General features: G+C 32.5%; 1 protein-coding gene and 1 long non-coding RNA gene across 5 annotated transcripts in view; both read left to right on the plus strand.

Moving 5' to 3' along the window:
• The window catches only part of LOC146997001 (uncharacterized), a 458,848-nt gene that overhangs the window by 216,109 nt on the left and 225,175 nt on the right, over positions 1 to 17,564 (plus strand). The window lies entirely within an intron of this gene.
• LOC146997004 (uncharacterized) lies at positions 1,414 to 17,521 on the plus strand. Its single transcript, XR_015041058.1, has 3 exons — positions 1,414 to 2,694; positions 16,662 to 16,769; positions 17,491 to 17,521. It is a non-coding gene; the product is annotated as an uncharacterized LOC146997004 (long non-coding RNA).

A 17,564-nucleotide genomic window follows, 5' to 3' on the forward strand; every position in this document is an offset into this window, starting at 1 on the left:
CTTCCTTCACCGAACCAAATCCGACAAAATTGTTCTCCGAAGAAGCACATCGAAATTGGACCGTAAATATGTTCGTGAATACAATGCTGGGCTGGTAAGGACTCTTACCAAATTTTTACCAAATATTTCTACCTTATTTAAAAATTTGTTTCTTCGATTCCGAAAAAGATCATATTCTGCAGTTTTAGAAAATAGGCGAGGAAAACTTATAAACTACTATAAATCTATTACAGAATCACAGGCGGATAAATTTTTGGTATTTTCTGATTATCTGGACCTCTCCAATATCAGCATGTCATAAAATTGCCATGTTTTAGCCATATTTTCAAGTATACATGCAGCCAACAGCCAACTAATGCATTTGCATACAAATGGTAGTTGCATATGGATTTATATGCTATATATTTAACTGTTTCACTTGTACTGGCTGTTAAAGATGTAAATTTTGGCTGTATAGATTGTTTTTTTTTTTTTTTTTTCCTTGTAAAATTCCTTGCTTCTTAGAAAGTGACCTTTTTATTATTATTTGTGAGCAATACAGTACCTAAAATCTGTAAAGATGCCAAACAAAAATTTTTTGTCCATTCTCAAAGCCACAAATAATTTTGCAAATTTTTGTAAAGATGTGGATAATCAGAAAGTGCCAAATTTTTTCTAATGAATTCTAATAAAATATATATTTTAAGTTAGTTATTTCCATAAACAAAGACTAAAACTGAAGTACAGTACAAAATCCGAAAATTCGATATTGGGAATGATCTAATAATTGCATCTCCTGACTATCAACACAAAATAAATTAACAAATATAAGTAAATAAAATAAATTAATTAAAAAAAAGTCCTTATGAAGTGTAGGAACGGAAACTATAATGCTGAAGAAAAGAAAGCACATGTGCCATAAATGTGATTAATTGAGATTTCTGCACATTACTATCTAACATTTGCTAGCTAGGGAGTCACATCGCGTGGCCAGTGACAATAATTGATGTTGTATTGATGTTGGACACAAACAGACTTTTGTCCCTTGGTTGGTTGGGGGGTTGCCATTTTACTGTTTGAGCTAAACAATGAGCAAAGCAGCAATATTACTATGCCTACATGTCATCGTACTAGATACAGTCAAAAGTCGTTAATCGGGATGCCCATAAACCGCAATGATCTATAATCCGGACCTCAAAGTTAAAAACTTTCTGCGCATGCGTCAACGCATAATGCGTTCACACATGCGCATATGCGTTAACGCATTCGCGTAATACCTTTATACATGTGCATATGTGTGTACGCATGCGCATAGTATGTTTACACATGCATGTTTAATGTATAACGGATGGTATAAGCTAAGCTAAAATTATCTATTTCAGTTAATGTTGCAGATTGCATTATTCCTTAATCTTCGAATTGGATTCAGCTTATTATTTTTTGTAGACTATTAGAGCAATTTTATAAAAGTAAGCTTGAACTTTCGATTATGTCAAATAGAACTTCCGATGCTGGATACTGCCAAAGGATCTACAAAGTGAAAGCATGTTTCGATGTCCATCAAACAAAAAGTGGAATTGCTGCAAAAAATGGATAAATGCATATCCTTTGTTTCTCTAACCATTCCAAAATCTGCTTATCAATTTCACACTGCTCTGCGGGGGAGGAGAACGTCGCGGTGCGCAATGAACTGGAAGTTGATCTGTCAGCACTATTCTTATCTTCGGGGCAGATGTTTTTATTTTATTCGGCTTATAGTTCATTACTAAATGTAGTATTTCATCTCGATGTACTCTGTCTTTGATATGATTTAAAAAAATTCCTCTTCATTATAAATATCACGAACACACATCAAATAGTTTTCTGGTTGCAATTTTCTAATTTCGACTATGCGTAATGTATGCTTTACGCATGCGTGCATTGAAAGAAATGTTTAATAAAGTAAACAAATAAATATTAACCTTTTTTTTTTTTTGGTAAATTTTGATACCATTTAGATCATAATTGTTCTTTATTTCTTAAATTACGGTTTCAAATTTTTAATTTTAGAATTTCTGCACGTCATCTTACCAGATTTAAACTGATGATCTATAATCCGGAAAAACTGTATAATCTGGAATCGCCGAAGTCCCAACGAGTCCGGATTAAAGACTTTTGACTGTATAAACTGATGATCTGAAATCCAGAAACTTTCCAAAATCCAGAATTGCTTAAGTCCATATCTCAGAATTTGTACTGTATATACTTTAAAAATATTTTATTGACAATTCTTTAAAAGCAAGATCACAGTTAAAAGAGATAAGTGACATATTTAATATTTAATTAATGATGATCAACAGTCATCAATGTTAACTGAGATCTGTTCAATTAGTTTTTATTTAGGAATGTACTTGGATTTTTATAAATAAATATCTTTTCACCCGAAATTTCAAGTTAGCATATGTATCTTTCTATAGAGAATTTTTTAAATAGAAAAAATAAAAAAATATCTTGATTGTTTTGTTTCAATAACTGTGATATGCAAACTAAATAGTTTCTTCAATTATTTTTAGCTGTGCATAAGCTGCATATAATTAAGTTTTATCTGAGCTCTTAGTTAATAATATTTTCTTTATTAATAGTTGACTGAATCATGTGTAAGTGTGCTTGTGACAGCATTTAATGAAAATATTTTAGCAGAATGTCTACCAATGGTCAAGAATAATGAAATAGAAAGTAAGTCTACTTCGATAAACTCATTGCATAGAATAAGTATTTTAATTTCTAGTAGATGGGTCTGGCTAATAATTTAAGTTTGTTGTAAATATATTTTTAGCAGTAAATAAATAAATTACTTAATTTTTTATTACTTTGTGTCAACTTTTATTTATTTGTCAAAGTAGAATTGTTTAATCTTTAACTTTATAGAACAAAAATGTTGAGATATACAGTCAATCACAAAAAAAAAAAAAAAAAAATATGCACTCAGAAGAAATTGAGCCATAGCCATAAAACTTGGCAGGAATGTGGTCAAGAGATATACAAATGATTTAAATTTCAACGGCAATGAGACATGGGTAAGTGTGCTGTGGGCATATGAGGTGTACAGTTGGAAGAGTTTTGAAGCATGACTACTTGTGCCATAGGGCTATTTGAACGAATCTCTAAACTTGGATTGATGGTATTGTGACTATAGATGCCTCTGAGATGTAACCGACAGCAGTACAAATAGTTGTCTTACTTTGAGAAGGGGCGTATAGTAGGCCTCAGAGAAGCAGGTTGGTCAAACATGCATATTGGCCACCATCTCGGGCAGAGCGATATGGTAGTTGCTCAGTGTTGAGGACTATGAATAACAGAAGGGATAGATAGAGTCAGGGCATTCCAGGTACACGAATGAATGTGAGGATCGTGCACTCATAAGAGTGGCCACTTCCGCACCAACAACGTCACTACTAACGATTCGATGCCATTTACCACCTTTCAGGCATCCAGTGGTATCAAGAAAAACCATTCAGAGATGACTGGCCAATGCTGGTATATGCTGCCGATGTCCATTAAGATGCCTATCGCTGACCCCACATTATAGACAGTGTCAGTTGGATTTTTGGCTGAACTCGGGCAAGCTGGAGTGTGACTGACTGGAGGCATGTGATCTTCAGCGATAAATCTCGATTCAGTCTCGGTGTTGATGATCAATGCACATACGTGTGGAGGCGGCCAGACCAGTGGTCTGATCCATGATTTGTTGTCAAGCAGCATATGGCTATTACACAAGGTGTTACAATATGGGGAGTGATTTGCTGGGACACACAATCACCTCTAGTTGTCCTTCAAGGCAATATCAGCAAGACAACATTCATCTATATACTGTGTGATTCTCCCAACAATGCCTTCATGGATATGACATACTCCCATGTCCTGCCAGATCATGATACTCCCATGTCCTGCCAGGTGGCAGAGTGGAAAGCATGATGATGCAATTTAGCACAACATATCTTGAAAAATCACAATCTTTATTTTTTCCATGCATATCAAATAATCCTTTTTCAGACAAGATATTTCTTAATAATATTTGAATAGAATAACTCCCATTTTGAAGTACGACATCATCTTAAGCAAGTAAGCGGCAGCAGCATGGATGAAAAGCGTCTTACCAGCAGGAGAGCTAACGCGGAAAAGGGAAAAGTTATAGTACTTTCATAGGAAGAAGGCTGGGAGTGGGAAAGTTTCAGTTCACAGTTTTGGTTTAGAATTAATTTGATTGGACAAGAGGCATCTGCATTAAAACGTTACATAAGATAGAAAAGTCTGGAACCTGTGAGAAGAGATGAATTTAGGGGCAGATTACCAAATTTAGAATGTTAATTTTGAGGTTGTCAATTATTTTTTTGAAACAGCTATCATATTTTGTTATGTCTTACATATCCCCCCCTTCAAAAGAAAAGTTGTGTGAGCAGAGTGGAAGAAAAAGCATTAGAGCAGCAAAATGTAGTTATAATTGTGAAAATATAAAACATATTTACTTTTTTTAAACAAAAAATTATTGCCATAAAACTTTGACCGATATTTTGAATCAATTTTGACATTTCACTGAATGTCATAAAATTTTGAATTCAATAATAATTTTAGACGCTGTACTCTTTTAAAACAAATTCACATTTTTTAGTGTTCTGAGATAAGAATGTCCAATGAAATTTTGTAAAGTTCTTGAAAGTTCCACATGGTAAAAGTTCAAATTTTTTCACAAACTAAATGTTCAAATAAAATTCTTTCAAATTTTTGTTGATGAAAATATTTCTATTATATTACAAATTAAGATGCCAATTTTCATATTATTTAATTTTTTTTTCAACAAAGGCATTTTAAAATATAAAAATTTAAAAAATGTAAAATATTTTCTAATCAAAGCTTACTATTATGAAAACATACTCAGCGAAAAAAATGCATCATATTTGTGGACTATCTGGCATTGAGAGGTTTTACCAGATATTTTCATTCTATTCGAACTCTTTTTATGAAAAGGACTTTCAAAAAACAAAATGGACATTTTAACAAAATTGAGAACTTTTGTAATTATAACTTATTTATTTATCAGTATTCCATATTTATTATGTTATAGTTTTAAAATTAGTCATATATTGTATATGTATTTATAACTCATAGTTTTAATGTTCAAAATTTCATATGCTATAAAGTCCAAATTTTATATGAGAAAGTCATAAACTATGATAGGCCATAGTTAAAGCTTGTACGCTATGTCCTGGATGTTTTCATGTCTTTTCTCATACTTTTGCTTTACTCCTGTACTAATGCTTTTCTCACCAAGGCCTCTCCTTTTGACGGGGGGGGGAGATGTAAAATATAAAAAGAAATATGATGGCTTTGCTCTTTGCGAACCAGCAACCTTTAATTAATTTTCTGCAATTCAGGATCTTCCCCTACACCAGTACCTTCTAGAACATTCGCGCCTATTGCATAACCTCCTCATATAAATGCTGCGTCATAAGTCTTTCTACATTTTTCTAGAAGCTACTCTGTTACATAACCTTTCATATAAATGCTGCGTCATAAGTTCTCCTACACAGATGCCTTCTCGCCTTCATTCGGCTAATGCCTCCGCTATGCTCTTCTTTCTTTGTTAGAACGTTATAAGTCAGTCGTATCTAATAATTCAATTACTGAATAAGTATTTGAGTAACTTCATCTGGAAAAAATCATCTGCTTTAAAATAAAATAAAGATGTGCTGTTAAAAGTGAAAAGTCCTGAGTCGTCATTTTTCTCCGTGTTGCAATCATCCCAGCTTCGTCAACCATCTGCCAAAACGTGAAATGGAATAGCCTCACCATTCACCCACGATGTGTGGGAATAACTGAAAACATTACACATGCACATATATATATATATGAGGGAATCGGAGTCTTTAAAATTTCAGGAATCAGAATTCGTCATTTTCCCTACCGATTCCTCATTCTAGATGTGGATAGAATGGGGTGTTTAGCCAAGTGGCGTAGTGGTAAACAACAGGCCATGGCTCAACATCACCTCAAATCATATCTTTCAGAATTTCTGTGGAGGCAAAAATTATGTTTTTGAGGAATCAATTAAAAGCAGTTTCAGAAAAATGGCCTTGCCATAATGATTGTTAAAACTATTCTTAGGCAACAAGATTTGAGTATTATTGTTATTGTATATTGTGTGATTTATTTATATCTTTGTGTCTCACTAGCTGGTGAGATATCTTGTTGATTGGCGATTCTTAGTCTTGGGGGCCACTATAATAAGGAAGTACCATTAATTCTTTACTTTGACTGTATTATATTTGATAGATTTTTTTTGGTAATATATATCTAATTAAACATGCTAGAAGTATTTTAATTAATGCTTAAGTGTTTTTAAAACATTTTCTTTGTAATAAGAATTTTTTAAGTTAATTAGAAATAGGCGAGAAGTTAAAATTGTTTTTAAAAAGAATAATAATACCAGATTGATATGTCATTTTTATAGAAAGTGTCTTCTGGTAAAAAAGATGTCTTTTGAAACCAAATATATTATTTTATAAGGAAAGACATTATTTAATTCTTTCTAAATGTGTTTTTGGTAGAAGTTTAAATGATTTCCAGCTATTAAGTTGGCATGATTTCTTTCCCTTCTTTCTGTAGTATGCAAATGTTTGCAAGTTCCCGAACATTTAAAAAATATATGTTTTAGGTATTTATTGTACTGCACAGTCATGTGATAGTTTTAGATGCATATTTTATAAATTTTTTGGTAATTGGATCATTTCTTAACATTTTTTACTTCTTTGTACAAAGTAAAGGAAGCTTTGTAATAGAAACATTTCCGGATATATTTCAATGAAAATATCCATTTTACCTCTCTCGAATCCATTTGAATGGTTTTTTTTCCCTCCTCCTCAATGATATCTGTGCATATGGCCTGAATAAAGGAATTTCTTTCCAAAATGGATTCAGAAGGAATTTTTTTTCCATGACATCTGTACATACATATGTATGTGTCTCGCTTACCTCAAAAACAATTAGCTGTAGAACAGAGAAATTTTGTACATGGGAGTGCTATAACATCTAATTGTGCAACTCCTTTTTTTGTTGCAGTCAGCTGCACCAATTATATATAAAAATTATTAAAGACAATTATGAAATTATTAAAGACAGAACTTTAAAGCATTTAATGAATCTTGGCACCAAATTTCAACCCACTTTTAAAGTAAGCAAAAAATTCAGCATCCAATAATTTGGAAAAAATCTAGAAAGTTCCATAGTCTTCTCCAGCTACAAAACTAACTTACCTACTACAACTTATCTAGAATAGAAAGAAGCAATGCTCCATGACTTCAAAAAGCATACCAAAGAACACATAATAAATGAGATTTAGACAAGAAAGTTAAAATATTGAAGAATTTTTTTACCATTACGAAAATTGGCAAAGCCAGTAACAACTTTAGTATTATTTAAAAGGTTTTCTACCATAATCTGATTATAGAAGAACTCCATGCTGCAGTAACTATGGCGAATATTCTGCAAAGACGTTTCACTGCAATTCATTGAAGACTTAAAATAACCACCAGTATATTTTACAATAGATTCTCCAACCTTTATGCATTGCTCAAATTTCACAAAATGCCAGATTTCAATTTATAGCTAACAAGACCAGAAATTACATGAAAGAAATAGAAAACCGTTTTGCTAAAATACTTAACAGTTCTCTACTTTAATTAAGACACACAGATGCAAGATCACAATTTCACTTGGATAATAAGTAATAACACACAGATACTAGAAATGCTTCTCACTATTAAAATTAAAATTATTTTCCGTTAATGATTTTGAGAATTTATACATGGCTGTTCCGTTGCAAGAAGTATTTGACAGTCTTTTTAACTCTACCAGATTTATTTCCACAAATTATTACGGTTATTTCCAAGGAAGAATGGCAGCTGTATTTAGAAAGTATTCTTTTTAATAATTACATTGCTTTTAATAATGCTTTTTTTAAGCAAATCAACAGTATCCTAATGGGGATAAGATCTAGTTCAGTGATCTATAATGTGTACCTTTTCACCAAGGAATTTCATTTTCAACAACAGTTATCTCAAGTACAAAGTTCATATTACTAAAGCATATACAAATACATGGATGATATTATTGCAATCAATAACTTCAATAAAATAGAATTCGATCACATTTATCCTTCATGTTTGAAACTCAATAAAACTAACTTTCAACAAGGAGATATTAATTAACTTGATTAGCAAATTATCAACTTTAAAGATATCAAAATTTATGACAAGAAGAAATTTTGATTTTCCTACTGTTAAACTAATCTATTGACACTCCAGTATCTCCAGAAGAGTAATTCTAAATACCATACATACTCAGCTCCTTAGAATAAAAAGTATTTGTAACAAAGTCGAATACTTACAAGAAGAAATAAATTATTTAGTCAAAATTCTCTTTGAGAATAAAACACCTCTATTCAAAATTTCTATAACCCTGAAGAAAGCTGCTATTAACTACTTTTAAAAAAATTTTTCATTTATAGTGATATGATATTTATTAATTAAGACACAATAACACACTGAACAAATACTAATTCAGAAGCCAAACAACAAATATCAGCGTTATATTTTGAAAATTTTCACAGGACTAGTTTCGATAGTTTTACCGAACCACCATCCTCAGCTGCAAAACCTCAAATGAACAAGATAGGAAATAATGATTAGATAAGATAAGAAAGCCTAAACAAGAATAAGCAAGTGGTGCCATCTGTTGATGAAACCAGAACTAAAACATAATTTCTTTAAACGCTGAAGGCAAAGATGGATTGGAATTAGAATCGTTAACTAGAACAGAAAAATTCTTGTCCAGACTTTCTTATCTAATCATTATTTCATATCTTGTTCATTTGCTGTTTTGCAGCTAGTCCTGTGAAAATTTTGAAAATATAATGCTGATTTTTGTTGTTTGACTTCTGAATTAGTATTTGTTCGGCGTGTTATTGTGTCTTAATTATAGAAGTCCCAAACAGGCTTATTTTGTGCTTTCTTTTTTCCACGTGGTTTTTGTCGTGTTGCGTTTGTATGTGTTTCCGAGCCCAAAACGGCTTATTTTTTGCTTCCTTTTTTGCACATGGTGTGGCCGCCATTTTGTGATTGAATGGGTTTCGGTAAGTACTTTTTTGCAATTTTCTAGTTCTGTTTATGTTTCGCATATTTGGATATTGTGCTTTGCTTGTCTGATTTCATGCATTTTGGTTACAAGCGTTTTGTTTTCTATTCGTTTCAGTGAAAGTTTTTTCTGCTGTTTTGTATGTGCTTTATTATTATTTAGTTTGATTTTCTGCATTGTTTATCATGCCTTCATCCATTAATCGTTTCACTAAATTACACCTGAAGCAGCAAAAATTCCTGAATCATCTTGACTTTTTACTTAAATGTAAATGTAAAAAATTGATCTCCAATTTTATTCAAATCAAATCTAATCAAAAACCTTCCAGTCGCATTTCAAGAATTCTGTTAAATTTCAAGCTTGCCTTACTTCGGTCCATCATAAGGGATACACGTCAACAATTGTCCAAAATTGAACATGAACTCTATAAGCTTCATCTGGAACTCCCTAATTCATATCCAAAATTCACTGCCCTTGAACAAAAGTCTTGGTCTAGAACGGAGAATGCAGTTAACCGTCATAAAAACACCCTTGCAGTTATATTCGAAAAACTTTTTTTACAGTCTTCCAGTAGTTCAAAAAAATCTTCCCATTGTAAACATCAAGCCAATAGTTAATATTTCTAATGTTAGTCTTTCAGAAGAACAAGAGAGAAGTCTAAAATATAATTTTAACTTCTCACAAACCTGTAAACTCTCGATTCCAAAGATTTTGGCTCCTATCGAAAAAACTTTCAAGTTCAGTAAAGTTTCAGATTCACAGAAAGAAATGATTAGGCATCTTATCGCTCATAATGTGAAATTCAATAATAAACCTTTGAAACCAAATCTAACTGTGAGAGAAAGAGCTACAATGCGCGAAATTCATTCTAACCCGTATATTATCATTTCAGAGGCATGCAAAGGTGGCCAGATAGCTGTCATGGATAAGAACACTTACATTGATGGTGTCACTAAACTCTTAAACAAAGGACCATATAATCCGATCCCTAAAGATCCTTCACCTTCGGACCTGTCAAAAATGAAAACTGCAATCAAATTTTCACGAATCATTTCAAGCAACTTAAAACATTCGCTTATCTCATCTGTTGCGAATTTTGCCAGATTATATGCTCTTCCCAAAATTCATAAAAGTGGTATTCCTTTCTGCCCTATTGTATCAAACTCAGGTACTGCCTCATATCCATTAGCTAAATATTTAGTTTCTAGATTTTCAACTCTATTAGACAATAACATTTACACAATAAAAAATTCAATAGAGTTTGTAAAAAAGGTTAAAACATTTCTCCTAGAAATTTACTCATGGTTTCTTTTGATGTAAAATCATTATTCACCAATGTTCCAGTGGAAGGTGCATTAAGATGTCTAGAAACCAGATTTCGTGAATTTCATTTGTCTTGCATCGAAATTGATGAGCTAATTTCTCTCACTCAACTCTGTTTGAAACAAACACATTTTGTTTTCCAAAATAAATATTACGAGCAAACTGAGGGATTAGCCATGGAAAGCCCCCTCACTCCCATCCTGGCTGATATCTACATGCATTATTAGGAATCAAAATTGTTTGAAACATTAAACTTCCCGGCATGGTTCCATTACGTAGACGATACTTTTACCCTGTTTGAAGGTAATAAAGATGATTTAAATAAAGTTCTTTCAACAATGAATTCTATTGATCTTGCTATTCAATTCACTTTTGAACTTGAGACTTGCAATTCTCTTCTGTTTCTCGACATTCTGGTCACACATAACACATCCAATTTCAGTACTACGGTTTACCGTAAACCTTCATCGGTTTCCCTTCTACCACACTTTAAATCATGTCATCCGACTAAACAAAAGTTAGCTTCATTTTATTCCTGTGTTTTCCGTGCTCTTCAAGCTTGCTCCTCCAAACTATCCCTTGATAAAGAACTAAATTATTTAAAAGCAATAGCTATTGACGGGCTTTTTACCCAACATTAGTAATCAAGCAGTTAAAAAATTCTCATCTCAACACACTAAAAGGCACACTCTTGTTTTAGGAGATTATAAAAATTCTGTTGTCATTCGCTTCTTTCCATCAATTAGCTATAAAGTTGCACATATTTTGCAGAAATTTAACTTTTGGGTTGTTTATTCTCCCATCAATAAAATTCCGAGTTCCATACTCCAAGACCCCATTCTGTATATGAATTCCTGGGGTATTTATAGGATTCCTTGCCAGTGTGGTATTACATTGGCCAAACTAAGAGAGCCTTAAAATTTCGCGTCAAGGAACATGAGTCATATGTTAGAAAAAAGGAAACACAGAAGTCTTCTGTTGCTCAACATTGTTGGTCCGAAAATCACACTTTCAATTTTTCTGCTGCCAAAATTATTCAAAAAACATCTTCCATTCGAGAAATGGATTTTCTAGAAGCATTTCACATTAAAAAAAAACCTTTCTGTTCTAGTTAATGATCCTAATTCCAATCCATCTTTGCCTTTGGCCTTTAAAGAAATTATGTTTTAGTTCTGGTTTCATCAACAGATGGCGCCACTTGCTTATTCTTGTCCAGGCTTTCTTATCATATCTAATCATTATTTCCTATCTTGTTCATTTGCGGTTTTGCAGCTGAGGATGGTGGTTCGGCAGAACCATCGAAACTAGTCCTGTGAAAATTTTGAAAATACAACGCTGATTTTTGTTGTTTGACTTCTGAATTGATATTTATTACTTAAATCCTAATCAGAGGTAATAGTTGGGTGGCTACGGTAAGAAATTTAATGTAAATATGTACAAAGATTTTGTTTCTTTTCCTTTTCAATTATTAATATTTTACTGGCAAATTTTCTTGCTTAAAATGGGGCTTTTTAGTTTCAGAAACATTTTGTACCCCAATTATATGAAGACTTTTATCTTTTTAAATATATTTTTTCTTTTCCTCAACTTTGAGCCAGTACTACTTTCACAATTTTAAGATTTTACAGAAGACAGCATTTTTAGTGTTTCTTAACGGTGCCACTTTGAACTTTGGTGGTCACCCTTCCCTGTGGTAGTAAATTTCACGACCGCACCCACATTTGACTTCCCCACAAACAGAGTTTAACAGGAGAGGTTTATTTGAACACACGTTTAAATACTTAGCTCTGCTGTTAGAGACTGAACCTCATTGCATACTTTTTCCAAGAACTACCATCTTTGGGTTCTTCAGAGCCACTCTGAATTCTACAAGAAACTCAGTTTGGTCATCTGAAGGATTAAGTAAATTTTCGTTTGAAGAATGTGATATGATTTCAATAAGTTTGCATTTTTTAAATTTTATATTTCATAGGTTCTTTCAATTTTATTTTTATTAGACTTTCAGTTTTTGCCGAAATGGGCTGTGCTTTGATTTTATTATTTAAGCAATCTTTATGAAGAGTTATTCGTTTTCTTGGAATTAAAAGTTTAGTTAAACATAATCAGGGAACACTCATTTTTAGAATATTGTTTAAATAACTATTTGTTTTAAAATACACTTACATTGTGATCTGTCTTTATATTTCAATTTGAATTTCAGATATACATATAATGATTTTAGCCCCCCTTTTTTTTGAATAATCATTTTACATTATGTAATGTTCAGATTCACTTTTTTTGGTTTAATATGAGTTTGTATGTATTATAAATTTCCTTCTTTTGTCGGTTTTTGATCTCAAATTTACCAGAAGAACAAAACGCATTTTCGAAGCATATTAATTAACTTTTATGAAGCTTTTATTCATTTTCCCCTGATGAGTTCTGAATTAAAGTTTGAATAATGGGAGATTAATTTTTATGCTCTTGTATACACTGTTTTGCAAAAAAAAAAAAAAAAAAAAAAAAAAAAAAAAAAAAAAAAATTGAAGCACCATAAAGGAAGTGGTTGTTTTTGATAAAATTGAATATGTGTATGGCTCATACACAGATAATAAAAGGATTAAAAAATCAAGGTCATAATACTTGTTCACGGCTCACAATCACGCATTGAGTGTTCAAATTAGTAGCTAGTCAACTGTTTGAACCGCCCTGGCGGCAATGCATGCTTGAATTTGTTGAGGCAATGAGTGGTAGAGGCTCCTAATGTCATTCTGCGACACATTCTGCCAGGCATTCACCAGTTGTCGCTCCAGATATGCAATATTTTGTGGTGCCCGAATCTGGCGGCCTATCATGTCCCAGACATGCTCGATTGGTAAAAGGCCTGGTGACCTTGCTGGCCAAGGAAGAGTATCAGCTACGCAGAGACAGTCCAGAGATATGCGAGTGGTATGTAGCCTGGCATTATCTTGTTGGAAAATGGCCCCAGGACAACGGGCCATGAAGGGTAATGCAACCGGCCTCAGGATGGTATCAACATATCATTGAGCTGTTAAAGATGTACGGAGGATGACTAAAGATGACCTGCTTTCATAAGAAACTCCCACTCTCCAGACAACTCTGCCGATGTTGTGGGGTCAAAGGCAAACGTCTTAAAGGCCTCTGTGAGCGTAACCCTGCCTCAGACAAGGGCCATGAGATGGAGGGCGGTACCATGGAAGTTATAGACATGGCTGTAGTGCATTGAATGGTCGACAGTGATACCATTGGGGCAGTTTGAACCTGGTATCTTGCCTTGCATTTGTGATTCTTGTCCTTCCAGAGCCTTCATTTCGTCGGCAATTTCCTTGTAGCAAGCATTGCTGCCACCATCTTTGCACAGCAGTGTGTGTACGCTGCAGGTGGCTGCCTGTTGCTCGCTGTGACCACCCAGCTTCATACAACCCTACAATGGGACCACATTTTAAGTTGTTTAGTTGTCTGTAAGATCTTCGAATCATCGTAATGGCATTTTTAGTTGCTTCTTGAAGGAATTACAAGGGCAGCAACAAAGAAAGATAAATTTTCCTCCTCTGTTACTGGTTTTATACTTTGCAAATTGCTCACTAGAAACGCGGGCTATGATCGCAATTCCTGTTCATTTGCCTTGAAACTTTGATCATTTGCATGTTCGATCAAGATGTTTTTGTATACCAAATTTCATCATGATTGCAAAAGTCTTTTTTGGTGCTTCGATTTTTTTTTTTTTTTTTTCTTCAAAAGAGTGTATATTTTCCCTTTTTACATTTTTAGAATTCAAGTTTTATACTACTATGATAATTTTTTATTTTGAAATGTTTTGATTTTATGTTTAACCCCTTTAAAAGGATGCAGTTATTAATATTGTCCAGGATTACCTTGCTTTGACTCCAATTTACTTTTAACTTTATTTTAAATATATATATATATATATATATATGACCCTCTTACCTGGCTCAGTGATCTCTGCTTTTTATTCTTATATGTTGAGAAATTTTGCATTTTTTGCTTTAAAAGTGACTGAATAATGTTGTTATATTCTGGCTTATGCCCTTTAGTCAATGTGCATGCAATAGTTGTAGAATTATCAACAATTTAAAATTTAAGTGATGTTAAGCCTAATGAGGCTGCAATTCGTTTACATCTGAAGCTCTTAGTAGAATAGTGAATTAAATCAGTTGGTGCACCAACTTAAGTTTCTTTTTGTGCAGGAAGGCCAGTATTTAACTTTCAATTTTTGTATGCCGAAAATTTCTGTCCAATGGTCAAACTGCTTGTTTTGGCATAGAAACTCTAATTTTTATTGCAAAAATTGTTTTTTTAAACTGTATTTGGTACTTTAGGTTTTCTTGCATTTTACAATTTTAATGAAGATTTCTTGAGTTTTAATATATTTTTGCTATGCCATGAAATCAGAACTGAATTAATTGAATGTAAAATATATTTCTAATGAAATTTGAGGAAATGAGTTTAAGTGAAATGCAGCAAAAAATGTGTATAATTTAATAAGCCATACAAGGAAATCATTGTGGTGTTCACATCAGTTTTTTTCCTTATAAAGTTTTCTAATGATATCCTTAATTTCTTTTGGAGTGGTAAAATTTGGTATGTTCTTGGCAGTTATTTTAGTAAGCTTAATTTAGGAATTACATGATTTATCTTGTTGATGGTTAAAAAATTTACAAGATTCCAAAAGACAGCTCCAATGTAAAAAGTATAGGTTTTCTGGAAAATTTTGCAACATTTTGATGATTACAAAACACAAGAAAATTCATCGCATAAGCACAAATTTGTTCTATGACTTTTAGTTACTTATCTGGCAGCTGCAAAATATTTTTTTTAACGTCATTAGGTTTATTCATAAAGAAGTTAATGACTTCTGTTTTACAGTCAACGTAGATGGCTGTCCATAGAATTTTGAAGTGATCTGAAGGGATTAAAATCTAGTAAATATAGGATAATGTCATAAAGCCCTCCAGCTGTACTCCATGCCTTTGTCTGACATTCACTGAAATCTGGGGCCCACCTGGACAGTTGGTCAGTTCTTCATGCTTTGCTTCTATTGCTGCTATAAACTGCCATTTGGAATAAATTTTCAAAATTTATTATCTGATTTAGTGGCTATAGTTCATAGTATGCAATTCATTTGCAGACTCTTTTATGCAAAGCATTACTTTTTTGGGATGTGCCCTCTGTGAGTGTTGCTAAAGGAAGTTTGTTTGGTTTACCCTGTGATCTTTTTTCTTCTTATAGTTATAGTATATTATACACTTCTTGTACACTTATGTACATTAATGAGTCATTTCAAAAAAGGAGCTTCTTTATTTCTTTTTAGCAAAGAATTACCTGCTAACTTGAGCAAGCGTATTCTTCTGTGATAAAGTATGGGGTACTCCTACGTTGCAGTGGATTTACATGCCTGATCTTCTTCAAATGATCTATACTTTTTGGAATATTTAGTCTGTCTATTAGTTCCTGAATTGTATCATGTAAACTTAAGCAATAGCTTCTTTTATAGGTCCTTGTTTACTGTGCATGGTTGTCCAGAGCATGCACCATGCCCGAAGCTGAAATTTCGGTTTTTAGGTGTTTCAAAGCAGCTTCAAACTGTGGGTTTAAAAACAGCATTTTTTCTACATACATCACAAATTTGACTAGCCATTAAAATAACTTTTTTTTTTTTTTTTTTTTAAACTAAAAGAACATAATATGACAAAAATGAATTTTTAAGTTCTCAATTCTTAGCACTGTACTGAACAAAATTTATGCCAAAACAGACTCTAGAATTATACAGCGTGAGTGGAAGAGACTGTGTTTAAACATCTGCTTGAATCAAGGTCATTTTTTATCAGTGGTAACAAAATAATTACAAGAAAATACACTTCAGTTTGAAAATCGAGAGAAATTTACACACGATACAATAGTTTCTTATGATTTGAGACTATGAATTATGCCAAGTCACTTTAAAAAATTTAAAAGGTTATTTATTTTCTCAAGCAACTAGCATTGTGTTTATGCGTGGAAAAAAAAAATCAGAATTATAGATCTTATTTGTGGAGGATATAAATTTTTAAAAGTATTTTGGTGTTTGAAACTGAACCATAAAATAAAGTTCATTTGTTATTATATAGCATCTGTTTTAAATTTCTGTTTATTTATTTACTATTATATTTCTGGTGTGTTTATTTTTACAGGACTTTGAAAAATATGTAGAACAATTATTAAAATTATTTGCAAGGTTTAGCAAGCTAGTCAAGGAAGCATTTAATGACGATCCTAGATTTTTAACATCAAGAGATAAGGTATTGCTCATATTTATGTTATAACTGAGATATTTACCATATAGCATGTTCTAGTTAAAATCAAATTTAACAGAAATATTTCAATGGGAAAAATATATTTATGTATTTCTTAAAAGTAAAAGTAAAAAAAAAAAAAAAAAAATGTTCTTGTGGTATTCCTGTAATTTCAGCAAATATTCCATCAGCTTTAACTCATTCACATCGAAGTCACCCGAAACGTCTGACCATTCAGATATAAGCAGGTTGCTCAAATGTCTGAATACATTTCTACCTGGTGCTTTTCTTCATCATGTTAGTGCATGCCGCATTGGTTTCGGGAGTTGTTAAATGACATACCAACCATTCTTTTGAAGCTATTAAGTAGCTCTGTTATTTGAATTGTGCCTTTGCTCTTCTTTATGTATTGTCAATGTTTCACTATTGATGCTTTCAACTGCAGTCGTGTCCCAAGGGAAAACTGCACGCTGGGTGAAACCACACAAGAGAGTAATCGCTTCACTTAAAAAAGTAAGCTATTGCTAATGCTGTAGCATTCTACTTTGAATGGGAAAAGAAAATCCATTCCAACAAAAATTTGTATATACAGGCATTTCAGATGTTTGAGAGAAACAGATTTGGGTCTCTATCGATGCGAAAGAGTTAATAGGTGTATAGTAAATAATAATAATAATAATAATAATTAGTATTTTGTTTTATTTGTTTAAGAATATTTCATTCACAGGCTTTTAAGGAAGTTGTTAACGATACATCTGTTTTCTGCTTAGAGTGGTCTACAAAGCAAAAAGTGTAAGATCA

Source organism: Stegodyphus dumicola, chromosome 5, assembly GCF_044657685.1.
Source record: "Stegodyphus dumicola isolate Sdum_Otavi_A_Nest chromosome 5, ASM4465768v1".
NCBI lineage: Eukaryota > Metazoa > Arthropoda > Arachnida > Araneae > Eresidae > Stegodyphus > Stegodyphus dumicola.